The sequence below is a fragment of the Phalangium opilio genome, unplaced genomic scaffold, assembly GCF_054372755.1.
Source record: "Phalangium opilio isolate 3A_F unplaced genomic scaffold, DU_Popi_V2 ptg000352l_1, whole genome shotgun sequence".
NCBI classification, from domain to species: Eukaryota; Metazoa; Arthropoda; class Arachnida; order Opiliones; family Phalangiidae; genus Phalangium; species Phalangium opilio.
In genome coordinates this window covers 7,776,542-7,794,911 of record NW_028324228.1, presented here as the reverse complement: position 1 = coordinate 7,794,911, position 18,370 = coordinate 7,776,542, and the positions used below count along the sequence as shown (strand labels likewise).

Sequence of the window (18,370 nt, the reverse complement as noted above, 5' to 3'; positions counted from 1 at the left end):
TTTTGGGCTTCCGTGGCGCAATGGTTAGCGCGTTCAGCTGTTATTCAAAAGGTTTGTGGTTCAAGCCCATCCAGGAGCGGTGTTGTGAAGTCTCAGATGTGACGTAAAAAGTCAAAGTTTTTCCACAATACCTGACGAACATTTAATCTTTGGGCTTCCGTGGCGCAATGGTTAACGCCGTCGGCTGTTAACCGAAAGGTTCGTGGTTCGAGCCCACCCGGGAGCGGTGTTGTGAAATCTCACATGTAACCTAAAAATCCAAAGTTTTTCCACAATACCTGACGAACATTTAATCTTTGGGCTTCCGTTGCGCAATGGTTAACGCCGTCGGCTGTTAACCGAAAGGTTGGTGGTTCGAGCCCATCCGGGAGCTGTGTTGTGAGGTCTTAGATGTAACGTAAAATTCAGAGTTTTTTAAAAATAACTGACGAACATTTAATTTTTGGGCTTCCGTGGCGCAATGGTTAGAGCGTTCAGCTGTTATTCAAAAGGTTTGTGGTTCGAGCCCATCCGGGAGCGGTGTTGTGAAGTCTCAGATGTGACGTAAAAAGTCAAAGTTTTTCCACAATACCTGACGAACATTTAATCTTTGGGCTTCCGTTGCACAATTTTTAACGCCGTCGGCTGTTAACCGAAAGGTTGGTGGTTCGAGCCCATCCGGGAGCGGTGTTGTGAGGTCTTAGATGTAACGTAAAATTCAGAGTTTTTTAAAAATAACTGACGAACATTTAATTTTTGGTCTTCCGTGGCGCAATGGTTAGAGCGTTCAGATGTTATTCAAAAGGTTTGTGGTTCGAGCCCATCCGGGAGCTGTGTTGTGAGGTCTTAGATGTAACGTAAAATTCAGAGTTTTTTAAAAATAACTGACGAACATTTAATTTTTGGGCTTCCGTTGCGCAATGGTTAGAGCGTTCAGCTGTTATTCAAAAGGTTTGTGGTTCGAGCCCATCCAGGAGCGGTGTTGTGAAGTCTCAGATGTGACGTAAAAAGTCAAAGTTTTTCCACAATACCTGACGAACATTTAATCTTTGGGCTTCCGTGGCGCAATGGTTAGCGCGTTCGGCTGTTAACCGAAAGGTTGGTGGTTCGAGCCCACCCGGGAGCGGTGTTGTGAGATCTCACATGTAACGTAAAAATCCAAAGTTTTTCCACAATACCTGACGAACATTTAATCTTAGGGCTTCCGTTGCGCAATGGTTAACGCCGTCGGCTGTTAACCGAAAGGTTGGTGGTTAGAGCCCATCCGGGAGCGGTGTTGTGAGGTCTTAGATGTAACGTAAAATTCAGAGTTTTTTAAAAATAACTGACGAACATTTAATTTTTGGGCTTTCGTGGCGCAATGGTTAGCGCGTTCGGCTGTTAACCGAAAGGTTGGTGGTTCGAGCCCATCCGGGAGCGGTAATGTGAGGTCTTAGATGTAACGTAAAATTCAGAGTTTTTTAAAAATACCTGACGAACATTTAATCTTTGGGCTTCCGTGGCGCAATGGTTAGCGCGTTCGGCTGTTAACCGAAAGGTTGGTGGTTCGAGCCCACCCGGGAGCGGTGTTGAGAGCTCACATGTAACGTAAAAAGCCAAAGTGTTTCCACAATAGCCGACGACCATTTAATTTTTGGGCTTCCGTGGCGCAATGGTTAGCGCGTTCAGCTGTTATTCAAAAGGTTTGTGGTTCAAGCCCATCCAGGAGCGGTGTTGTGAAGTCTCAGATGTGACGTAAAAAGTCAAAGTTTTTCCACAATACCTGACGAACATTTAATCTTTGGGCTTCCGTGGCGCAATGGTTAACGCCGTCGGCTGTTAACCGAAAGGTTCGTGGTTCGAGCCCACCCGGGAGCGGTGTTGTGAAATCTCACATGTAACCTAAAAATCCAAAGTTTTTCCACAATACCTGACGAACATTTAATCTTTGGGCTTCCGTTGCGCAATGGTTAACGCCGTCGGCTGTTAACCGAAAGGTTGGTGGTTCGAGCCCATCCGGGAGCTGTGTTGTGAGGTCTTAGATGTAACGTAAAATTCAGAGTTTTTTAAAAATAACTGACGAACATTTAATTTTTGGTCTTCCGTGGCGCAATGGTTAGAGCGTTCAGATGTTATTCAAAAGGTTTGTGGTTCGAGCCCATCCGGGAGCTGTGTTGTGAGGTCTTAGATGTAACGTAAAATTCAGAGTTTTTTAAAAATAACTGACGAACATTTAATTTTTGGGCTTCCGTTGCGCAATGGTTAGAGCGTTCAGCTGTTATTCAAAAGGTTTGTGGTTCGAGCCCATCCAGGAGCGGTGTTGTGAAGTCTCAGATGTGACGTAAAAAGTCAAAGTTTTTCCACAATACCTGACGAACATTTAATCTTTGGGCTTCCGTGGCGCAATGGTTAGCGCGTTCGGCTGTTAACCGAAAGGTTGGTGGTTCGAGCCCACCCGGGAGCGGTGTTGTGAGATCTCACATGTAACGTAAAAATCCAAAGTTTTTCCACAATACCTGACGAACATTTAATCTTAGGGCTTCCGTTGCGCAATGGTTAGCGCGTTCGGCTGTTAACCGAAAGGTTGGTGGTTCGAGCCCATCCGGGAGCGGTAATGTGAGGTCTTAGATGTAACGTAAAATTCAGAGTTTTTTAAAAATACCTGACGAACATTTAATCTTTGGGCTTCCGTGGCGCAATGGTTAGCGCGTTCGGCTGTTAACCGAAAGGTTGGTGGTTCGAGCCCACCCGGGAGCGGTGTTGAGAGCTCACATGTAACGTAAAAAGCCAAAGTGTTTCCACAATAGCCGACGACCATTTAATTTTTGGGCTTCCGTGGCGCAATGGTTAGCGCGTTCAGCTGTTATTCAAAAGGTTTGTGGTTCAAGCCCATCCAGGAGCGGTGTTGTGAAGTCTCAGATGTGACGTAAAAAGTCAAAGTTTTTCCACAATACCTGACGAACATTTAATCTTTGGGCTTCCGTGGCGCAATGGTTAACGCCGTCGGCTGTTAACCGAAAGGTTCGTGGTTCGAGCCCACCCGGGAGCGGTGTTGTGAAATCTCACATGTAACCTAAAAATCCAAAGTTTTTCCACAATACCTGACGAACATTTAATCTTTGGGCTTCCGTTGCGCAATGGTTAACGCCGTCGGCTGTTAACCGAAAGGTTGGTGGCTCGAGCCCATCCGGGAGCTGTGTTGTGAGGTCTTAGATGTAACGTAAAATTCAGAGTTTTTTAAAAATAACTGACGAACATTTAATTTTTGGGCTTCCGTGGCGCAATGGTTAGAGCGTTCAGCTGTTATTCAAAAGGTTTGTGGTTCGAGCCCATCCAGGAGCGGTGTTGTGAAGTCTCAGATGTGACGTAAAAAGTCAAAGTTTTTCCACAATACCTGACGAACATTTAATCTTTGGGCTTCCGTTGCACAATGGTTAACGCCGTCGGCTGTTAACCGAAAGGTTGGTGGTTCGAGCCCATCCGGGAGCGGTGTTGTGAGGCCTTAGATGTAACGTAAAATTCAGAGTTTTTTAAAAATAACTGACGAACATTTAATTTTTGGTCTTCCGTGGCGCAATGTTTAGAGCGTTCAGATGTTATTCAAAAGGTTTGTGGTTCGAGCCCATCCGGGAGCGGTGTTGTGAAGTCTCAGATGTGACGTAAAAAGTCAAAGTTTTTCCACAATACCTGACGAACATTTAATCTTTGGGCTTCCGTGGCGCAATGGTTAGCGCGTTCGGCTGTTAACCGAAAGGTTGGTGGTTCGAGCCCACCCGGGAGCGGTGTTGTGAGATCTCACATGTAACGTAAAAATCCAAAGTTTTTCCACAATACCTGACGAACATTTAATCTTTGGGCTTCCGTTGCGCAATGGTTAGCGCGTTCGGCTGTTAACCGAAAGGTTGGTGGTTCGAGCCCACCCGGGAGCGGTGTTGTGAGCTCTCACATGTAACGTAAAAAGCCAAAGTGTTTCCACAATAGCCGACGACCATTTAATTTTTGGGCTTCCGTGGCGCAATGGTTAGCGCGTTCGGCTGTTAACCGAAAGGTTGGTGGTTCGAGCCCACCCGGGAGCGGTGTTGTGAGCTCTCACATGTAACGTAAAAAGCCAAAGTGTTTCCACAATAGCCGACGACCATTTAATTTTTGGGCTTCCGTGGCGCAATGGTTAGCGCGTTCGGCTGTTAACCGAAAGGTTGGTGGTTCGAGCCCATCCGGGAGCGGTAATGTGAGGTCTTAGATGTAACGTAAAATTCAGAGTTTTTTAAAAATACCTGACGAACATTTAATCTTTGGGCTTCCGTGGCGCAATGGTTAGCGCGTTCAGCTGTTATTCAAAAGGTTTGTGGTTCGAGCCCATCCGGGAGCGGTGTTTTGAAGTCTCGGATGTGACCTAAAAAGTCAGAGTTTTTCCACAATACCTGACGACCATTTCATTTCTGAGCTTCCTTGGCTCGAAGGTAAGCGCGTTCGGATGTTAACCAAAAGGTTGGTGGTTCGAGCCCACCCGGCTGCCGTGTTGTGAAGTCTCAAATGTAACGTAAAAAGCCAAAGTTTTTCCACAATACCTGACGACCGTTTAATTTTTGAGCTTCCGTGGCGCAATGGTTAGCGCGTTCGGCTGTTAACCGAAAGGTTGGTGGTTCGAGCCCATCCGGGAGCGGTGTTGTGAGGTCTTAGATGTAACGTAAAATTCAGAGTTTTTTAAAAATAACTGACGAACATTTAATATTTGGGCTTCCGTGGCGCAATGGTTAGAGCGTTCAGCTGTTATTCAAAAGGTTTGTGGTTCGAGCCCATCCGGGAGCGGTGTTGTGAAGTCTCAGATGTGACGTAAAAAGTCAAAGTTTTTCCACAATACCTGACGAACATTTAATCTTTGGGCTTCCGTTGCACAATGGTTAACGCCGTCGGCTGTTAACCGAAAGGTTGGTGGTTCGAGCCCATCCAGGAGCGGTGTTGTGAGGTCTTAGATGTAACGTAAAATTCAGAGTTTTTTAAAAATAACTGACGAACATTTAATTTTTGGGCTTCCGTGGCGCAATGGTTAGAGCGTTCGGCTGTTATTCAAAAGGTTTGTGGTTCGAGCCCATCCGGGAGCGGTGTTGTGAAGTCTCAGATGTGACGTAAAAAGTCAAAGTTTTTCCACAATACCTGACGAACATTTAATCTTTGGGCTTCCGTTGCACAATGTTTAACGCCGTCGGCTGTTAACCGAAAGGTTGGTGGTTCGAGCCCATCCGGGAGCGGTGTTGTGAGGTCTTAGATGTAACGTAAAATTCAGAGTTTTTTAAAAATAACTGACGAACATTTAATTTTTGGTCTTCCGTGGCGCAATGGTTAGAGCGTTCAGATGTTATTCAAAAGGTTTGTGGTTCGAGCCCATCCGGGAGCGGTGTTGTGAAGTCTCAGATGTGACGTAAAAAGTCAAAGTTTTTCCACAATACCTGACGAACATTTAATCTTTGGGCTTCCGTTGCACAATGGTTAACGCCGTCGGCTGTTAACCGAAAGGTTGGTGGTTCGAGCCCATCCGGGAGCGGTGTTGTGAGGTATTAGATGTAACGTAAAATTCAGAGTTTTTTAAAAATAACTGACGAACATTTAATTTTTGGTCTTCCGTGGCGCAATGGTTAGAGCGTTCAGATGTTATTCAAAAGGTTTGTGGTTCGAGCCCATCCGGGAGCGGTGTTGTGAAGTCTCAGATGTGACGTAAAAAGTCAAAGTTTTTCCACAATACCTGACGAACATTTAATCTTTGGGCTTCCGTGGCGCAATGGTTAGCGCGTTCGGCTGTTAACCGAAAGGTTGGTGGTTCGAGCCCACCCGGGAGCGGTGTTGTGAGATCTCACATGTAACGTAAAAATCCAAAGTTTTTCCACAATACCTGACGAACATTTAATCTTTGGGCTTCCGTTGCGCAATGGTTAACGCCGTCGGCTGTTAACCGAAAGGTTTGTGGTTCGAGCCCATCCGGGAGCGGTAATGTGAGGTCTTAGATGTAACGTAAAATTCAGAGTTTTTTAAAAATTCCTGACGAACATTTAATCTTTGGGCTTCCGTGGCGCAATGGTTAGCGCGTTCGGCTGTTAACCGAAAGGTTGGTGGTTCGAGCCCACCCGGGAGCGGTGTTGTGAGCTCTCACATGTAACGTAAAAAGCCAAAGTGTTTCTACAATAGCCGACGACCATTTAATTTTTGGGCTTCCGTGGCGCAATGGTTAGCGCGTTCGGCTGTTAACCGAAAGGTTGGTGGTTCGAGCCCATCCGTGAGCGGTGTTGTGAGGTCTCAGATGTGACGTAAAAAGTCAAAGTTTTTCCACAATACCTGACGAACATTTAATTTTTGGGCTTCCGTGAAGCAATGGTTAACGCCGTCGGCTGTTAACCGAAAGGTTGGTGGTTCGAGCCCATCCGGGAGCGGTAATGTGAGGTCTTAGATGTAACGTAAAATTCAGAGTTTTTTAAAAATACCTGACGAACATTTAATCTTTGGGCTTCCGTGGCGCAATGGTTAGCGCGTTCAGCTGTTATTCAAAAGGTTTGTGGTTCGAGCCCATCCGGGAGCGGTGTTTTGAAGTCTCGGATGTGACCTAAAAAGTCAGAGTTTTTCCACAATACCTGACGAACATTTAATCTTTGGGCTTCCGTTGCACAATGGTTAACGCCGTCGGCTGTTAACCGAAAGGTTGGTGGTTCGAGCCCATCCGGGAGCGGTGTTGTGAGGCCTTAGATGTAACGTAAAATTCAGAGTTTTTTAAAAATAACTGACGAACATTTAATTTTTGGTCTTCCGTGGCGCAATGTTTAGAGCGTTCAGATGTTATTCAAAAGGTTTGTGGTTCGAGCCCATCCGGGAGCGGTGTTGTGAAGTCTCAGATGTGACGTAAAAAGTCAAAGTTTTTCCACAATACCTGACGAACATTTAATCTTTGGGCTTCCGTGGCGCAATGGTTAGCGCGTTCGGCTGTTAACCGAAAGGTTGGTGGTTCGAGCCCACCCGGGAGCGGTGTTGTGAGATCTCACATGTAACGTAAAAATCCAAAGTTTTTCCACAATACCTGACGAACATTTAATCTTTGGGCTTCCGTTGCGCAATGGTTAGCGCGTTCGGCTGTTAACCGAAAGGTTGGTGGTTCGAGCCCACCCGGAAGCGGTGTTGTGAGCTCTCACATGTAACGTAAAAAGCCAAAGTGTTTCCACAATAGCCGACGACCATTTAATTTTTGGGCTTCCGTGGCGCAATGGTTAGCGCGTTCGGCTGTTAACCGAAAGGTTGGTGGTTCGAGCCCACCCGGGAGCGGTGTTGTGAGCTCTCACATGTAACGTAAAAAGCCAAAGTGTTTCCACAATAGCCGACGACCATTTAATTTTTGGGCTTCCGTGGCGCAATGGTTAGCGCGTTCGGCTGTTAACCGAAAGGTTGGTGGTTCGAGCCCATCCGGGAGCGGTAATGTGAGGTCTTAGATGTAACGTAAAATTCAGAGTTTTTTAAAAATACCTGACGAACATTTAATCTTTGGGCTTCCGTGGCGCAATGGTTAGCGCGTTCAGCTGTTATTCAAAAGGTTTGTGGTTCGAGCCCATCCGGCAGCGGTGTTTTGAAGTCTCGGATGTGACCTAAAAAGTCAGAGTTTTTCCACAATACCTGACGACCATTTCATTTCTGAGCTTCCTTGGCTCGAAGGTAAGCGCGTTCGGATGTTAACCAAAAGGTTGGTGGTTCGAGCCCACCCGGCTGCCGTGTTGTGAAGTCTCAAATGTAACGTAAAAAGCCAAAGTTTTTCCACAATACCTGACGACCGTTTAATTTTTGAGCTTCCGTGGCGCAATGGTTAGCGCGTTCGGCTGTTAACCGAAAGGTTGGTGGTTCGAGCCCATCCGGGAGCGGTGTTGTGAGGTCTTAGATGTAACGTAAAATTCAGAGTTTTTTAAAAATAACTGACGAACATTTAATTTTTGGGCTTCCGTGGCGCAATGGTTAGAGCGTTCAGCTGTTATTCAAAAGGTTTGTGGTTCGAGCCCATCCGGGAGCGGTGTTGTGAAGTCTCAGATGTGACGTAAAAAGTCAAAGTTTTTCCACAATACCTGACGAACATTTAATCTTTGGGCTTCCGTTGCACAATGGTTAACGCCGTCGGCTGTTAACCGAAAGGTTGGTGGTTCGAGCCCATCCAGGAGCGGTGTTGTGAGGTCTTAGATGTAAGGTAAAATTCAGAGTTTTTTAAAAATAACTGACGAACATTTAATTTTTGGGCTTCCGTGGCGCAATGGTTAGAGCGTTCGGCTGTTATTCAAAAGGTTTGTGGTTCGAGCCCATCCGGGAGCGGTGTTGTGAAGTCTCAGATGTGACGTAAAAAGTCAAAGTTTTTCCACAATACCTGACGAACATTTAATCTTTGGGCTTCCGTTGCACAATGTTTAACGCCGTCGGCTGTTAACCGAAAGGTTGGTGGTTCGAGCCCATCCGGGAGCGGTGTTGTGAGGTCTTAGATGTAACGTAAAATTCAGAGTTTTTTAAAAATAACTGACGAACATTTAATTTTTGGTCTTCCGTGGCGCAATGGTTAGAGCGTTCAGATGTTATTCAAAAGGTTTGTGGTTCGAGCCCATCCGGGAGCGGTGTTGTGAAGTCTCAGATGTGACGTAAAAAGTCAAAGTTTTTCCACAATACCTGACGAACATTTAATCTTTGGGCTTCCGTTGCACAATGGTTAACGCCGTCGGCTGTTAACCGAAAGGTTGGTGGTTCGAGCCCATCCGGGAGCGGTGTTGTGAGGTATTAGATGTAACGTAAAATTCAGAGTTTTTTAAAAATAACTGACGAACATTTAATTTTTGGTCTTCCGTGGCGCAATGGTTAGAGCGTTCAGATGTTATTCAAAAGGTTTGTGGTTCGAGCCCATCCGGGAGCGGTGTTGTGAAGTCTCAGATGTGACGTAAAAAGTCAAAGTTTTTCCACAATACCTGACGAACATTTAATCTTTGGGCTTCCGTGGCGCAATGGTTAGCGCGTTCGGCTGTTAACCGAAAGGTTGGTGGTTCGAGCCCACCCGGGAGCGGTGTTGTGAGATCTCACATGTAACGTAAAAATCCAAAGTTTTTCCACAATACCTGACGAACATTTAATCTTTGGGCTTCCGTTGCGCAATGGTTAACGCCGTCGGCTGTTAACCGAAAGGTTTGTGGTTCGAGCCCATCCGGGAGCGGTAATGTGAGGTCTTAGATGTAACGTAAAATTCAGAGTTTTTTAAAAATTCCTGACGAATATTTAATCTTTGGGCTTCCGTGGCGCAATGGTTAGCGCGTTCGGCTGTTAACCGAAAGGTTGGTGGTTCGAGCCCACCCGGGAGCGGTGTTGTGAGCTCTCACATGTAACGTAAAAAGCCAAAGTGTTTCTACAATAGCCGACGACCATTTAATTTTTGGGCTTCCGTGGCGCAATGGTTAGCGCGTTCGGCTGTTAACCGAAAGGTTGGTGGTTCGAGCCCACCCGGGAGCGGTGTTGTGAGATCTCACATGTAACGTAAAAATCCAAAGTTTTTCCACAATACCTGACGAACATTTAATCTTTGGGCTTCCGTTGCGCAATGGTTAGCGCGTTCGGCTGTTAACCGAAAGGTTGGTGGTTCGAGCCCACCCGGGAGCGGTGTTGTGAGCTCTCACATGTAACGTAAAAAGCCAAAGTGTTTCCACAATAGCCGACGACCATTTAATTTTTGGGCTTCCGTGGCGCAATGGTTAGCGCGTTCGGCTGTTAACCGAAAGGTTGGTGGTTCGAGCCCACCCGGGAGCGGTGTTGTGAGCTCTCACATGTAACGTAAAAAGCCAAAGTGTTTCCACAATAGCCGACGACCATTTAATTTTTGGGCTTCCGTGGCGCAATGGTTAGCGCGTTCGGCTGTTAACCGAAAGGTTGGTGGTTCGAGCCCATCCGGGAGCGGTAATGTGAGGTCTTAGATGTAACGTAAAATTCAGAGTTTTTTAAAAATACCTGACGAACATTTAATCTTTGGGCTTCCGTGGCGCAATGGTTAGCGCGTTCAGCTGTTATTCAAAAGGTTTGTGGTTCGAGCCCATCCGGGAGCGGTGTTTTGAAGTCTCGGATGTGACCTAAAAAGTCAGAGTTTTTCCACAATACCTGACGACCATTTCATTTCTGAGCTTCCTTGGCTCGAAGGTAAGCGCGTTCGGATGTTAACCAAAAGGTTGGTGGTTCGAGCCCACCCGGCTGCCGTGTTGTGAAGTCTCAAATGTAACGTAAAAAGCCAAAGTTTTTCCACAATACCTGACGACCGTTTAATTTTTGAGCTTCCGTGGCGCAATGGTTAGCGCGTTCGGCTGTTAACCGAAAGGTTGGTGGTTCGAGCCCATCCGGGAGCGGTGTTGTGAGGTCTTAGATGTAACGTAAAATTCAGAGTTTTTTAAAAATAACTGACGAACATTTAATTTTTGGGCTTCCGTGGCGCAATGGTTAGAGCGTTCAGCTGTTATTCAAAAGGTTTGTGGTTCGAGCCCATCCGGGAGCGGTGTTGTGAAGTCTCAGATGTGACGTAAAAAGTCAAAGTTTTTCCACAATACCTGACGAACATTTAATCTTTGGGCTTCCGTTGCACAATGGTTAACGCCGTCGGCTGTTAACCGAAAGGTTGGTGGTTCGAGCCCATCCAGGAGCGGTGTTGTGAGGTCTTAGATGTAACGTAAAATTCAGAGTTTTTTAAAAATAACTGACGAACATTTAATTTTTGGTCTTCCGTGGCGCAATGGTTAGAGCGTTCAGATGTTATTCAAAAGGTTTGTGGTTCGAGCCCATCCGGGAGCGGTGTTGTGAAGTCTCAGATGTGACGTAAAAAGTCAAAGTTTTTCCACAATACCTGACGAACATTTAATCTTTGGGCTTCCGTTGCACAATGGTTAACGCCGTCGGCTGTTAACCGAAAGGTTGGTGGTTCGAGCCCATCCGGGAGCGGTGTTGTGAGGTATTAGATGTAACGTAAAATTCAGAGTTTTTTAAAAATAACTGACGAACATTTAATTTTTGGTCTTCCGTGGCGCAATGGTTAGAGCGTTCAGATGTTATTCAAAAGGTTTGTGGTTCGAGCCCATCCGGGAGCGGTGTTGTGAAGTCTCAGATGTGACGTAAAAAGTCAAAGTTTTTCCACAATACCTGACGAACATTTAATCTTTGGGCTTCCGTGGCGCAATGGTTAGCGCGTTCGGCTGTTAACCGAAAGGTTGGTGGTTCGAGCCCACCCGGGAGCGGTGTTGTGAGATCTCACATGTAACGTAAAAATCCAAAGTTTTTCCACAATACCTGACGAACATTTAATCTTTGGGCTTCCGTTGCGCAATGGTTAACGCCGTCGGCTGTTAACCGAAAGGTTTGTGGTTCGAGCCCATCCGGGAGCGGTAATGTGAGGTCTTAGATGTAACGTAAAATTCAGAGTTTTTTAAAAATTCCTGACGAACATTTAATCTTTGGGCTTCCGTGGCGCAATGGTTAGCGCGTTCGGCTGTTAACCGAAAGGTTGGTGGTTCGAGCCCACCCGGGAGCGGTGTTGTGAGCTCTCACATGTAACGTAAAAAGCCAAAGTGTTTCTACAATAGCCGACGACCATTTAATTTTTGGGCTTCCGTGGCGCAATGGTTAGCGCGTTCGGCTGTTAACCGAAAGGTTGGTGGTTCGAGCCCATCCGTGAGCGGTGTTGTGAGGTCTCAGATGTGACGTAAAAAGTCAAAGTTTTTCCACAATACCTGACGAACATTTAATTTTTGGGCTTCCGTGAAGCAATGGTTAACGCCGTCGGCTGTTAACCGAAAGGTTGGTGGTTCGAGCCCATCCGGGAGCGGTAATGTGAGGTCTTAGATGTAACGTAAAATTCAGAGTTTTTTAAAAATACCTGACGAACATTTAATCTTTGGGCTTCCGTGGCGCAATGGTTAGCGCGTTCAGCTGTTATTCAAAAGGTTTGTGGTTCGAGCCCATCCGGGAGCGGTGTTTTGAAGTCTCGGATGTGACCTAAAAAGTCAGAGTTTTTCCACAATACCTGACGACCATTTCATTTCTGAGCTTCCTTGGCTCGAAGGTAAGCGCGTTCGGATGTTAACCAAAAGGTTGGTGGTTCGAGCCCACCCGGCTGCCGTGTTGTGAAGTCTCAAATGTAACGTAAAAAGCCAAAGTTTTTCCACAATACCTGACGACCGTTTAATTTTTGAGCTTCCGTGGCGCAATGGTTAGCGCGTTCGGCTGTTAACCGAAAGGTTGGTGGTTCGAGCCCATCCGGGAGCGGTGTTGTGAGGTCTTAGATGTAACGTAAAATTCAGAGTTTTTTAAAAATAACTGACGAACATTTAATTTTTGGGCTTCCGTGGCGCAATGTTTAGAGCGTTCAGCTGTTATTCAAAAGGTTTGTTGTTCGAGCCCATCCGGGAGCGGTGTTGTGAAGTCTCAGATGTGACGTAAAAAGTCAAAGTTTTTCCACAATACCTGACAAACATTTAATTTTTGGGCTTCCGTGAAGCAATGGTTAACGCCGTCGGCTGTTAACCGAAAGGTTGGTGGTTCGAGCCCATCCGGGAGCTGTGTTGTGAGGTCTTAGATGTAACGTAAAATTCAGAGTTTTTTAAAAATAACTGACGAACATTTAATTTTTGGTCTTCCGTGGCGCAATGGTTAGAGCGTTCAGCTGTTATTCAAAAGGTTTGTGGTTCGAGCCCATCCGGGAGCGGTGTTGTGAAGTCTCAGATGTGACGTAAAAAGTCAAAGTTTTTCCACAATACCTGACGAACATTTAATCTTTGGGCTTCCGTTGCACAATGGTTAACGCCGTCGGCGGTTAACCGAAAGGTTGGTGGTTCGAGCCCATCCAGGAGCGGTGTTGTGAGGTCTTAGATGTAACGTAAAATTCAGAGTTTTTTAAAAATAACTGACGAACATTTAATTTTTGGGCTTCCGTGGCGCAATGGTTAGAGCGTTCAGCTGTTATTCAAAAGGTTTGTGGTTCGAGCCCATCCGGGAGCGGTGTTGTGAAGTCTCAGATGTGACGTAAAAGGTCAAAGTTTTTCCACAATACCTGACGAACATTTAATCTTTGGGCTTCCGTTGCACAATGGTTAACGCCGTCGGCTGTTAACCGAAAGGTTGGTGGTTCGAGCCCATCCGGGAGCGGTGTTGTGAGGTCTTAGATGTAACGTAAAATTCAGAGTTTTTTAAAAATAACTGACGAACATTTAATTTTTGGTCTTCCGTGGCGCAATGGTTAGAGCGTTCAGATGTTATTCAAAAGGTTTGTGGTTCGAGCCCATCCGGGAGCGGTGTTGTGAAGTCTCAGATGTGACGTAAAAAGTCAAAGTTTTTCCACAATACCTGACGAACATTTAATCTTTGGGCTTCCGTGGCGCAATGGTTAGCGCGTTCGGCTGTTAACCGAAAGGTTGGTGGTTCGAGCCCATCCGGGAGCGGTGTTGTGAGGTCTTAGATGTAACGTAAAATTCCGAGTTTTTTAAAAATAACTGACGAACATTTAATTTTTGGGCTTCCGTGGCGCAATGTTTAGAGCGTTCAGCTGTTATTCAAAAGGTTTGTGGTTCGAGCCCATCCGGGAGCGGTAATGTGAGGTCTTAGATGTAACGTAAAATTCAGAGTTTTTTAAAAATTCCTGACGAACATTTAATCTTTGGGCTTCCGTGGCGCAATGGTTAGCGCGTTCGGCTGTTAACCGAAAGGTTGGTGGTTCGAGCCCACCCGGGAGCGGTGTTGTGAGCTCTCACATGTAACGTAAAAAGCCAAAGTGTTTCTACAATAGCCGACGACCATTTAATTTTTGGGCTTCCGTGGCGCAATGGTTAGCGCGTTCGGCTGTTAACCGAAAGGTTGGTGGTTCGAGCCCATCCGGGAGCGGTAATGTGAGGTCTTAGATGTAACGTAAAATTCAGAGTTTTTTAAAAATACCTGACGAACATTTAATCTTTGGGCTTCCGTGGCGCAATGGTTAGAGCGTTCAGCTGTTATTCAAAAGGTTTGTGGTTCGAGCCCATCCGGGAGCGGTGTTGTGAAGTCTCAGATGTGACGTAAAAAGTCAAAGTTTTTCCACAATACCTGACGAACATTTAATCTTTGGGCTTCCGTTGCACAATGGTTAACGCCGTCGGCTGTTAACCGAAAGGTTGGTGGTTCGAGCCCATCCGGGAGCGGTGTTGTGAGATCTCAGATGTGACGTAAAAAGTCAAAGTTTTTCCACAATACCTGACGAACATTTAATTTTTGGGCTTCCGTGAAGCAATGGTTAACGCCGTCGGCTGTTAACCGAAAGGTTGGTGGTTCGAGCCCATCCGGGAGCTGTGTTGTGAGGTCTTAGATGTAACGTAAAATTCAGAGTTTTTTAAAAATAACTGACGAACATTTAATTTTTGGGCTTCCGTGGCGCAATGGTTAGAGCGTTCAGCTGTTATTCAAAAGGTTTGTGGTTCGAGCCCATCCGGGAGCGGTGTTGTGAAGTCTCAGATGTGACGTAAAAAGTCAAAGTTTTTCCACAATACCTGACGAACATTTAATCTTTGGGCTTCCGTTGCACAATGGTTAACGCCGTCGGCTGTTAACCGAAAGGTTGGTGGTTCGAGCCCATCCGGGAGCGGTGTTGTGAGGTCTTAGATGTAACGTAAAGTTCAGAGTTTTTTAAAAATAACTGACGAACATTTAATTTTTGGTCTTCCGTGGCGCAATGGTTAGAGCGTTCAGATGTTATTCAAAAGGTTTGTGGTTCGAGCCCATCCGGGAGCGGTGTTGTGAAGTCTCAGATGTGACGTAAAAAGTCAAAGTTTTTCCACAATACCTGACGAACATTTAATCTTTGGGCTTCCGTGGCGCAATGGTTAGCGCGTTCGGCTGTTAACCGAAAGGTTGGTGGTTCGAGCCCATCCGGGAGCGGTGTTGTGAGGTCTTAGATGTAACGTAAAATTCAGAGTTTTTTAAAAATAACTGACGAACATTTAATTTTTGGTCTTCCGTGGCGCAATGGTTAGAGCGTTCAGATGTTATTCAAAAGGTTTGTGGTTCGAGCCCATCCGGGAGCGGTGTTGTGAAGTCTCAGATGTGACGTAAAAAGTCAAAGTTTTTCCACAATACCTGACGAACATTTAATCTTTGGGCTTCCGTGGCGCAATGGTTAGCGCGTTCGGCTGTTAACCGAAAGGTTGGTGGTTCGAGCCCATCCGGGAGCGGTGTTGTGAGGTCTTAGATGTAACGTAAAATTCCGAGTTTTTTAAAAATAACTGACGAACATTTAATTTTTGGGCTTCCGTGGCGCAATGTTTAGAGCGTTCAGCTGTTATTCAAAAGGTTTGTGGTTCGAGCCCATCCGGGAGCGGTAATGTGAGGTCTTAGATGTAACGTAAAATTCAGAGTTTTTTAAAAATTCCTGACGAACATTTAATCTTTGGGCTTCCGTGGCGCAATGGTTAGCGCGTTCGGCTGTTAACCGAAAGGTTGGTGGTTCGAGCCCACCCGGGAGCGGTGTTGTGAGCTCTCACATGTAACGTAAAAAGCCAAAGTGTTTCTACAATAGCCGACGACCATTTAATTTTTGGGCTTCCGTGGCGCAATGGTTAGCGCGTTCGGCTGTTAACCGAAAGGTTGGTGGTTCGAGCCCATCCGTGAGCGGTGTTGTGAGGTCTCAGATGTGACGTAAAAAGTCAAAGTTTTTCCACAATACCTGACGAACATTTAATTTTTGGGCTTCCGTGAAGCAATGGTTAACGCCGTCGGCTGTTAACCGAAAGGTTGGTGGTTCGAGCCCATCCGGGAGCTGTGTTGTGAGGTCTTAGATGTAGTGTAAATATCAGAGTTTTTTAAAAATAACTGACGAACATTTAATCTTTGGGCTTCCGTTGCACAATGGTTAACGCCGTCGGCTGTTAACCGAAAGGTTGGTGGTTCGAGCCCATCCGGGAGCGGTGTTGTGAGGTCTTAGATGTAACGTAAAATTCAGAGTTTTTTAAAAATAACTGACGAACATTTAATTTTTGGGCTTCCGTGGCGCAATGGTTAGAGCGTTCAGCTGTTATTCAAAAGGTTTGTGGTTCGAGCCCATCCGGGAGCGGTGTTGTGAAGTCTCAGATGTGACGTAAAAAGTCAAAGTTTTTCCACAATACCTGACGAACATTTAATCTTTGGGCTTCCGTTGCACAATGGTTAACGCCGTCGGCTGTTAACCGAAAGGTTGGTGGTTCGAGCCCATCCGGGAGCGGTGTTGTGAGGTCTTAGATGTAACGTAAAATTCAGAGTTTTTTAAAAATAACTGACGAACATTTAATTTTTGGGCTTCCGTGGCGCAATGGTTAGAGCGTTCAGCTGTTATTCAAAAGGTTTGTGGTTCGAGCCCATCCGGGAGCGGTGTTGTGAAGTCTCAGATGTGACGTAAAAAGTCAAAGTTTTTCCACAATACCTGACGAACATTTAATCTTTGGGCTTCCGTTGCACAATGGTTAACGCCGTCGGCTGTTAACCGAAAGGTTGGTGGTTCGAGCCCATCCGGGAGCGGTGTTGTGAGGTCTTAGATGTAACGTAAAATTCAGAGTTTTTTAAAAATAACTGACGAACATTTAATTTTTGGTCTTCCGTGGCGCAATGGTTAGAGCGTTCAGATGTTATTCAAAAGGTTTGTGGTTCGAGCCCATCCGGGAGCGGTGTTGTGAAGTCTCAGATGTGACGTAAAAAGTCAAAGTTTTTCCACAATACCTGACGAACATTTAATCTTTGGGCTTCCGTGGCGCAATGGTTAGCGCGTTCGGCTGTTAACCGAAAGGTTGGTGGTTCGAGCCCACCCGGGAGCGGTGTTGTGAGATCTCACATGTAACGTAAAAATCCAAAGTTTTTCCACAATACCTGACGAACATTTAATCTTTGGGCTTCCGTTGCGCAATGGTTAACGCCGTCGGCTGTTAACCGAAAGGTTGGTGGTTCGAGCCCATCCGGGAGCGGTGTTGTGAGGTCTTAGATGTAACGTAAAATTCAGAGTTTTTTAAAAATAACTGACGAACATTTAATTTTTGGGCTTCCGTGGCGCAATGTTTAGAGCGTTCAGCTGTTATTCAAAAGGTTTGTGGTTCGAGCCCATCCGGGAGCGGTAATGTGAGGTCTTAGATGTAACGTAAAATTCAGAGTTTTTTAAAAATTCCTGACGAACATTTAATCTTTGGGCTTCCGTGGCGCAATGGTTAGCGCGTTCGGCTGTTAACCGAAAGGTTGGTGGTTCGAGCCCACCCGGGAGCGGTGTTGTGAGCTCTCACATGTAACGTAAAAAGCCAAAGTGTTTCTACAATAGCCGACGACCATTTAATTTTTGGGCTTCCGTGGCGCAATGGTTAGCGCGTTCGGCTGTTAACCGAAAGGTTGGTGGTTCGAGCCCATCCGTGAGCGGTGTTGTGAGGTCTCAGATGTGACGTAAAAAGTCAAAGTTTTTCCACAATACCTGACGAACATTTAATTTTTGGGCTTCCGTGAAGCAATGGTTAACGCCGTCGGCTGTTAACCGAAAGGTTGGTGGTTCGAGCCCATCCGGGAGCTGTGTTGTGAGGGCTTAGATGTAGTGTAAATATCAGAGTTTTTTTAAAAATAACTGACGAACATTTAATTTTTGGGCTTCCGTGGCGCAATGGTTAGCGCGTTCGGCTGTTAACCGAAAGGTTGGTGGTTCGAGCCCATCCGGGAGCGGTGTTTTGAAGTCTCGAATGTGACGTAAAAAGTCAGAGTTTTTCCACAATACCTGACGACCATTTCATTTCTGAGCTTCCTTGGCTCGAAGGTTAGCGCGTTCGGATGTTAACCAAAAGGTTGGTGGTTCGAGCCCACCCGGCTGCCGTGTTGTGAAGTCTCAAATGTAACGTAAAAAGCCAAAGTTTTTCCACAATACCTGACGACCGTTTAATTTTTGAGCTTCCGTGGCGCAATGGTTAGCGCGTTCGGCTGTTAACCGAAATGTTGGTGGTTCGAGCCCACCCGGGAGCGGTGTTGTGAGATCTCAAACGTAATGTCAAATGCCAAAGTTTTTCCACAATACCTGACGAACATTTAATCTTTGGGCTTCCGTGGCGCAATGGTTAGCGCGTTCGGCAGTTAACTGAAAGGTTGGTGGTTCGAGACCATCCGGGAGCGGTGTTGTGAGGTCTCAGATGTGACGTAAAAAGTCAAAGTTTTTCCACAATACCTGACGACCATTTAATTTTTGAGCTTCCGTGGCGCAATGGTTAGCGCGTTCGGCTGTTAACCGAAAGGTTGGTGGTTCGAGCCCACCCGGGAGCGGTGTTGTGAAATCTCACATGTAACGTAAAAATCCAAAGTTTTTCCACAATACCTGACGAACATTTAATCGTTGGGCTTCCGTTTCAATGGTTAACGCCGTCGGCTGTTAACCGAA

The 18,370-nt window shown here is 46.0% G+C and overlaps 21 non-coding genes across 21 annotated transcripts; all 21 read left to right on the top strand.

Moving 5' to 3' along the window:
* The first annotated feature begins 1,032 nt into the window (after positions 1-1,032).
* Positions 1,033-1,105, top strand: TRNAN-GUU (transfer RNA asparagine (anticodon GUU)). The gene has a single exon. It is a non-coding gene; the product is annotated as a tRNA-Asn (tRNA).
* Positions 1,106-1,471: 366 nt separating this feature from the next.
* TRNAN-GUU (transfer RNA asparagine (anticodon GUU)) lies at positions 1,472-1,544 on the top strand. The gene has a single exon. It is a non-coding gene; the product is annotated as a tRNA-Asn (tRNA).
* An 805-nt stretch (positions 1,545-2,349) lies between these two features.
* On the top strand, positions 2,350-2,422 carry TRNAN-GUU (transfer RNA asparagine (anticodon GUU)). The gene has a single exon. It is a non-coding gene; the product is annotated as a tRNA-Asn (tRNA).
* A 220-nt stretch (positions 2,423-2,642) lies between these two features.
* Positions 2,643-2,715, top strand: TRNAN-GUU (transfer RNA asparagine (anticodon GUU)). The gene has a single exon. It is a non-coding gene; the product is annotated as a tRNA-Asn (tRNA).
* A 952-nt stretch (positions 2,716-3,667) lies between these two features.
* Positions 3,668-3,740, top strand: TRNAN-GUU (transfer RNA asparagine (anticodon GUU)). The gene has a single exon. It is a non-coding gene; the product is annotated as a tRNA-Asn (tRNA).
* Positions 3,741-3,961: 221 nt separating this feature from the next.
* On the top strand, positions 3,962-4,034 carry TRNAN-GUU (transfer RNA asparagine (anticodon GUU)). Its single transcript has one exon. It is a non-coding gene; the product is annotated as a tRNA-Asn (tRNA).
* Positions 4,035-5,720: 1,686 nt separating this feature from the next.
* On the top strand, positions 5,721-5,793 carry TRNAN-GUU (transfer RNA asparagine (anticodon GUU)). The gene has a single exon. It is a non-coding gene; the product is annotated as a tRNA-Asn (tRNA).
* Positions 5,794-6,013: 220 nt separating this feature from the next.
* TRNAN-GUU (transfer RNA asparagine (anticodon GUU)) lies at positions 6,014-6,086 on the top strand. Its single transcript has one exon. It is a non-coding gene; the product is annotated as a tRNA-Asn (tRNA).
* Positions 6,087-6,893: 807 nt separating this feature from the next.
* Positions 6,894-6,966, top strand: TRNAN-GUU (transfer RNA asparagine (anticodon GUU)). The gene has a single exon. It is a non-coding gene; the product is annotated as a tRNA-Asn (tRNA).
* A 221-nt stretch (positions 6,967-7,187) lies between these two features.
* On the top strand, positions 7,188-7,260 carry TRNAN-GUU (transfer RNA asparagine (anticodon GUU)). Its single transcript has one exon. It is a non-coding gene; the product is annotated as a tRNA-Asn (tRNA).
* Positions 7,261-8,946: 1,686 nt separating this feature from the next.
* TRNAN-GUU (transfer RNA asparagine (anticodon GUU)) lies at positions 8,947-9,019 on the top strand. The gene has a single exon. It is a non-coding gene; the product is annotated as a tRNA-Asn (tRNA).
* A 220-nt stretch (positions 9,020-9,239) lies between these two features.
* TRNAN-GUU (transfer RNA asparagine (anticodon GUU)) lies at positions 9,240-9,312 on the top strand. Its single transcript has one exon. It is a non-coding gene; the product is annotated as a tRNA-Asn (tRNA).
* A 74-nt stretch (positions 9,313-9,386) lies between these two features.
* Positions 9,387-9,459, top strand: TRNAN-GUU (transfer RNA asparagine (anticodon GUU)). Its single transcript has one exon. It is a non-coding gene; the product is annotated as a tRNA-Asn (tRNA).
* A 221-nt stretch (positions 9,460-9,680) lies between these two features.
* Positions 9,681-9,753, top strand: TRNAN-GUU (transfer RNA asparagine (anticodon GUU)). The gene has a single exon. It is a non-coding gene; the product is annotated as a tRNA-Asn (tRNA).
* Positions 9,754-11,146: 1,393 nt separating this feature from the next.
* TRNAN-GUU (transfer RNA asparagine (anticodon GUU)) lies at positions 11,147-11,219 on the top strand. Its single transcript has one exon. It is a non-coding gene; the product is annotated as a tRNA-Asn (tRNA).
* Positions 11,220-11,439: 220 nt separating this feature from the next.
* On the top strand, positions 11,440-11,512 carry TRNAN-GUU (transfer RNA asparagine (anticodon GUU)). The gene has a single exon. It is a non-coding gene; the product is annotated as a tRNA-Asn (tRNA).
* Positions 11,513-13,637: 2,125 nt separating this feature from the next.
* Positions 13,638-13,710, top strand: TRNAN-GUU (transfer RNA asparagine (anticodon GUU)). Its single transcript has one exon. It is a non-coding gene; the product is annotated as a tRNA-Asn (tRNA).
* A 1,685-nt stretch (positions 13,711-15,395) lies between these two features.
* On the top strand, positions 15,396-15,468 carry TRNAN-GUU (transfer RNA asparagine (anticodon GUU)). Its single transcript has one exon. It is a non-coding gene; the product is annotated as a tRNA-Asn (tRNA).
* A 1,246-nt stretch (positions 15,469-16,714) lies between these two features.
* On the top strand, positions 16,715-16,787 carry TRNAN-GUU (transfer RNA asparagine (anticodon GUU)). Its single transcript has one exon. It is a non-coding gene; the product is annotated as a tRNA-Asn (tRNA).
* A 366-nt stretch (positions 16,788-17,153) lies between these two features.
* Positions 17,154-17,226, top strand: TRNAN-GUU (transfer RNA asparagine (anticodon GUU)). The gene has a single exon. It is a non-coding gene; the product is annotated as a tRNA-Asn (tRNA).
* Positions 17,227-18,182: 956 nt separating this feature from the next.
* On the top strand, positions 18,183-18,255 carry TRNAN-GUU (transfer RNA asparagine (anticodon GUU)). The gene has a single exon. It is a non-coding gene; the product is annotated as a tRNA-Asn (tRNA).
* The last annotated feature ends 115 nt before the right edge of the window (positions 18,256-18,370 follow it).